This window comes from Podarcis gaigeae (assembly GCF_964106915.1).
Source record: "Podarcis gaigeae genome assembly, chromosome: 8".
In the NCBI taxonomy this organism is placed as follows: domain Eukaryota; kingdom Metazoa; phylum Chordata; class Lepidosauria; order Squamata; family Lacertidae; genus Podarcis; species Podarcis gaigeae.
In genome coordinates this window covers 1,977,557-1,983,145 of record NC_139684.1, presented here as the reverse complement: position 1 = coordinate 1,983,145, position 5,589 = coordinate 1,977,557, and the positions used below count along the sequence as shown (strand labels likewise).

General features: G+C 40.9%; 1 long non-coding RNA gene across 1 annotated transcript; it reads right to left on the bottom strand.

Annotated features, from left to right (window-relative positions):
* Positions 1-2,946: 2,946 nt before the first annotated feature.
* LOC310851250 lies at positions 2,947-5,538 on the bottom strand. Its single transcript, XR_014567651.1, has 2 exons — positions 4,654-5,538; positions 2,947-4,274 (listed from the first exon to the last, which is right to left on the bottom strand). It is a non-coding gene; the product is annotated as an uncharacterized lncRNA (long non-coding RNA).
* Between the last annotated feature and the right edge of the window lie 51 nt (positions 5,539-5,589).

Here is a 5,589-nt window from a genome sequence, read left to right as displayed (position 1 = left end):
TTTTGAACTTATCCAGTGAACTTTGCTAAACTGAACTAGTTCATTCCATGTGCTGTATGAGGTAGATCCATGCACAGGGGCCCAACACTAAAAATATTACTTTTTGATTACCAACATAGGTAAGATGTCTGGAGGCAAATCAGGGCTGACCAAGTGTTGGGGATTTTCAAACGGCATTCATCTCAGTGAAGACTATGCAGGAAAACTTCCTGCTCACAACTGAGTCCAGTGGGACAGATCCCAAAAGCTAACACCTTTAGGATATATATATATTAAAAATAAAAAAATTGTCCAGTAGCACCATAGAGACCAACTAAGTTTGTTCTTGGTATGAGCATCTGTGTTCTCATACCAAGAACAAACTTAGTTGGTTTCTAAGGTGCTACTGGACAATTTTTGTAAAAAAAATTTAAATATATTTCTACTGCATCAGATCAACATGGCTATCTACCTTGAATCTAGAACCTTTATTTATTTAATGGCAATTATTTATCCATTTTTAAATATCTATATCTCATCTTTCCACTTAAAGAAAAGTATTCAATGTGACATATGACATACCATTTGATAGCACAACCATGATTAATAAAAATTATCAATATACACAATCTCACTTTAAATTTCTGAAGTGTTGATTTGCCCTCTAGTGGACAGATGTACAATAGCACCTTATTTGAAAGGAGGAGGGAATTATTAGGAAAAATTGTGACCGCTCAGAAGAAGGAACAGAATGACTTTTATAGAATTTAAACTATATTAAAATTAACATAGAGGGATGCAGGTTGCACTGTGGTCTAAACCACAGAGCCTAGGGCTTGCTGATCAGAAGGTCGGTGGTTCGAATCCCCGCAACGGGGTGAGCTCCCTTTGCTGGGTCCCTGCTCCTGCCTACCTAGCAGTTTGAAAGCACGAAGTGCAAGTAGATAAATAGGTACCGCTCCAGCGGGAAGGTAAACGGCGTTTCCGTGCGCTGCTCTGGTTCGCCAGAAGTGGCTTAGTCATGCTGGCCACATGACCCGGAAGCTGTCTGCGGACAAACGCCGGCTCCCTCGTCCAAGAAAGCGAGATGAGCGCCGCAACCCCAGAGTCGTCTGCGACTGGACTTAACCGTCAGGGATCCCTTTACCTTAAAATTAACATAATAGCATTCAACAGAGAGAAATTTAAATTTATACATTTAGGCAAAAATCAGGTGCATAGTTATAGGATGGTGGAGACTTGGCTTAGCAGCAGAACATGTGAAAAAGATCTCAGAATTATAGGAAATCTCAAGCTGAATTTGGGTCAGCTATGAGATGCAAATGCAAAACAAGCCTAATGTGGTTTTGTCTGCATTCAGAGAACCATAATTTTGAAGTCGTGGAAAATAATTCCACTTTATTCTGTCTGTTCATACTTCAGACGGGGACCTGCTTTAGGCACCATATTTTAAAAAGAATATAAAGGAACAGGTTCAAAGAGGGGCAATGAAAATGATCAGATATGCAGAAAACATGTTCTATGATAAATGGATGGGGGAGCTAGGTATATTTAGCTTGGCATGAAGAATAATCAGAAGGTGGTGCTCTTCAGAATTGTCATATAGAAGACTGGCATAGCTAATAGACAAACATGTTCCATCAATGGGTATTAAGGACATTTGGTGTCTGGTGGCTAATTATAATGCAGCATTCCCAGTTGATTGTCTCATCACTGCTGTTTTAAAAAACCACTGTGGGTTTTTTTTGCATACCTTCTTGGTCTAATTTAATTATCACTGTCCATAGTGTTTGCATTTCATTCCCACAGCAACCAACTTGATGTGGAAAATGTTTCTTGATGGGAGAAAGTTTCAAAAGCTGTGATGCAAGTATGTAACATAAGAAAAGTTTACTGAATCAGTACAATGGTTCATCTCTGTTCACACAACCAGATGTCCTTATTTGAAACCAAGCAAAACCTGAGTACAACACTATCCCTAAATGTGAAATTTAGATGTTTTGCCCCAGTGTGCATCAATTTATACTTGCTTGCTTTGAATTGCATCTGCCTAATTCTGGAGAGATCCTTTTGGAGCTTTTTGTTTTTACCACCCTGATTGTTTATTGGAGCTTGTTTTGATATTGTTGCTATAAGTTGCAGAGGCCGGAACCTTATGGTTTGAGTACTTCATACTCTGCTTGTCGTCTCTAGGCTGCAATGCCCTTTCTCCAATGTCATCTCCACGAAACGTAGCAAGTATGTTAGCCAATGCAATTCTGGGCTGCATCAATAGGAGTATAGCATCTAGATCAAGGGAAGTACCGGTAATAGTGCCACTGTATTCTGCTCTGGTCAGACCTCACCTGGAGTACTGCGTCCACTTCTGGGCACCACAGTTCAAGAAGGACACTGACAAACTGGAACGTGTCCAGAGGAGGGCAACCAAAATGGTCAAAGGCTGGAAACGATGCCTTGGCAGGGGGTTGGACTCGATGGCCCTTGTGGTCTCTTCCAACTCTATGATTGTATGATTCTAGTTTTGTTGGTGTGTTAAGCTGTCATGATGTGTATATGGAAAGTTGGCATATAAATAAATAATAATGAATAAATAATACTGAATAAATAATAATGGTGGGAAAATATTCCCACCCTGTGCATGTCAGGCAGAGGCTGAGTTTTATGTCACCTCTGATGTGAGGTGAAATTCAGGGGCTCCCAATTGCCAGCTCTGCCCCTTATCTGGCAGGGTGATATAGCGGGCAGAGAGCATCACACTAAAACCTGGGAGACCAGAATTCAAATCCCCACCTAGCCATTAGGGCTGTTCATAAAAAACTTTTTAAAAAAATGTCTGCTCCAAAGGTCTTATCTTACTGCAGTAGGGATTATATCTAAAATTTCATGCATATCAGTTAATATCTTGATCCTCCTTCACTGAATTAAAATTTCAGCCTTCATGACATAGGAAAACGGCCAAGTAAACAGCTATTTTCGTCACTTTATGACTAATTCAGCTTTATTTTGCAGGAATTGCATTTTTTAAAAGAACAATAAAAGATACAGAATACAAATTGATACACCAGTACTTTTTTAAAAAAAACAACAATACCTTTTAATGATGATAGTATTGAGATTTAAATGCAAATATGACTCATACAAACCTACATCATTATTGTTTCTACATTTAAGCAACTGGATACATGAATATTGAATACCAACTTTTATTATGACATAACTTAATACTAATAATGACATGTAAAGTTACATTTACATTACTTCAAGAACAAATAAAAAAATAAAGCTGTGAATGTGAACTATTTTTGGACAAAATCCTTCGATTCCTTTTTGGGTATTTGGCCCAATTCTCCATTGATGTCTTTATAGTTGCATCATGTCACTTCATACCAACTACATTCTGGCTTGTTTTTGTCACCTCCTTGACAGCCCTCTCCACCATTTATGTGCAACACTTAAATTTAGGTCTTAATTAATAAGTCTTAAAAAATAAGTCTGAATTATTTGCAGGACAAATATCTTCCTCTATTGTTTCAACTTTATCTTCACCACAGTCACCAGTATCAACAATATCAACATTATCGGCAGCAACAATTTGAAAGTGAGATTCTCGTTGTTGTCATTCCTGAGCAACCCTGGTTCCCTCTGCTTTCTTACTTAACTCTTTCTGCTGTTGTTTCCTGGTAGCCTTTATCCACTGTACTACTTATGGTCATCTTCCGAATGGATCGCTGATCTTTGAGAAATTCACTCTCTATCTTTGGCACATTCTTATTGTCAACAACTTCAAACAAACAGGAAATTCCTTTCAGAAACACATCTTTCTTATTTTTGAAGAAGTCTGAAAGATCATAGGGATTTGGACACTTTGGATTCTTATACCTTCTGGCAGCTGGTATTCTGATTATGCTTTGACGCTTTTCATACACTTTCAGAACACGGGCCTTAATTGTGTCTTTTCGGACTGTTGGTATGGATGCACGTTTGTAAACACTTTCAACTTTCGACACAACAATCTCTGCAATAATAGAATTGTCTGGTTCCTTTTTTGCAGAGTTTTCAATCATCCATTTTTCTTTCTCATGCAAGAAGCACTTAGCAATATCCAATTCTGTTGGAAGTACGCTCACAGGCAAATCGGCCGGCTGACCAAACGCCAGTTGATCTGTAGATATTCTTGTGGGTATTGATGGTGAAGCTGCCATTATCTAATAGTCTATTGCTCTCACTCCTTAAATGTCTTTCACTTAATACAGACTGTCCTCAGACTCTTCAATCAAAATATTAGAGTTGCACACCTGTGAACAAGACAGAATATTAATATTTTGGGATATAATAAGAGAAAAACATATATTGAAAATAGCTGGGATAAAGGAAATCATATTCAGCATCTTGTTCTTAAAAAATGCAATTCCTACAAAATAAAGCTGAATTGGTCATAAAGTGATGAAAATAGCTGTTTACTTGGCCATTTTCCTATGTCATGAGGCTGAAATTTCAATTCAATGGAGGGTCAATATATTAACTGATATGCATGAAATTTTAGATATAGCTATATAATTCCTATTGTAGCAAGACCTTTGCAGCAGGTGTTTTTTAAAAAAAGTTTTTTTATGAACCACCTTACTAGCCATGAACCTCACTGTAATTGGGCCACTCGCTCTCTGCCTAACCTACCTCACAGGGTTGTTGTGGGAATAAATGGGGAGAAGCACATGTGCCCCCCTATTATTATTCCTGTAACGAAACGACCAGATACTTTTTCAGCTCACAGGATGCCCCACCAAGCATGTGTATGTATAGAAGGGTAGGATAGCAAGGATGCAATGCAAGTCTCTCTCACTTGACGCTACACCTGAGCAAAGCTCAACCGGGCTGAGGCGCTGGGCGCAGAGAGAGCCGTTTCCTCAGAAGGACCTTGGTGGGGCTTCCTTCCCCGGAAGAAGGCGCGGCAAGGGGAGCTGCTGCTGCTGCATTTCTACTCTGCCCTTCATCCAACCGAGGATCGCAGGGCGGCCTACAAGAGAGACAGTTACGAGGGCTCTCCCTCCTGCGTCAGGGGAACCTTTTCGCCTTGTTTGTGCAGTTTGGCGGGGGGGGGGGGAGTGGAAGCGCCTCCTCCTGATGTCCTCCGTTTTCAGACGAAATAGAAGGCGCGATTGTCTTAATGGCGGGACCTAATGAGGTCCGCAGGCTAGAGACCCACCGAGCACTCTCTTCGAATAGGAGGGGAATAACGCCCCTCCCCCGCGCAGGCCGCCACCTCCATTTTTCTCTCTCCTCGCAAACAAACAAGCAGGGGAGGGGGAGACAATATGGGCGGGAAACTCTCCTTCTTCCCGATTGGTTCAAAGTGCTGTTACTCAGTTGATACCGCCTCCTGTACGACCGCTTTTGTCGTTTACTGGTCAAAAGGGTAGTCACTCCACACTCTTCCCTCCTACGCGGAGCGACGCCTCGTTCTGCCCCCTTCGCTTTCTACGTGCCGTGTGCAAAGGAAGAGGGGATGGGGGGGTTGATGAGTGTAAAAAAAAAACCAGCCGTTAAACGGACCGCGGGGCGGAGCTTACGCGAGGAAGTAAGAAGCAGTAATTGGATTGGTCAAGGCGGGAG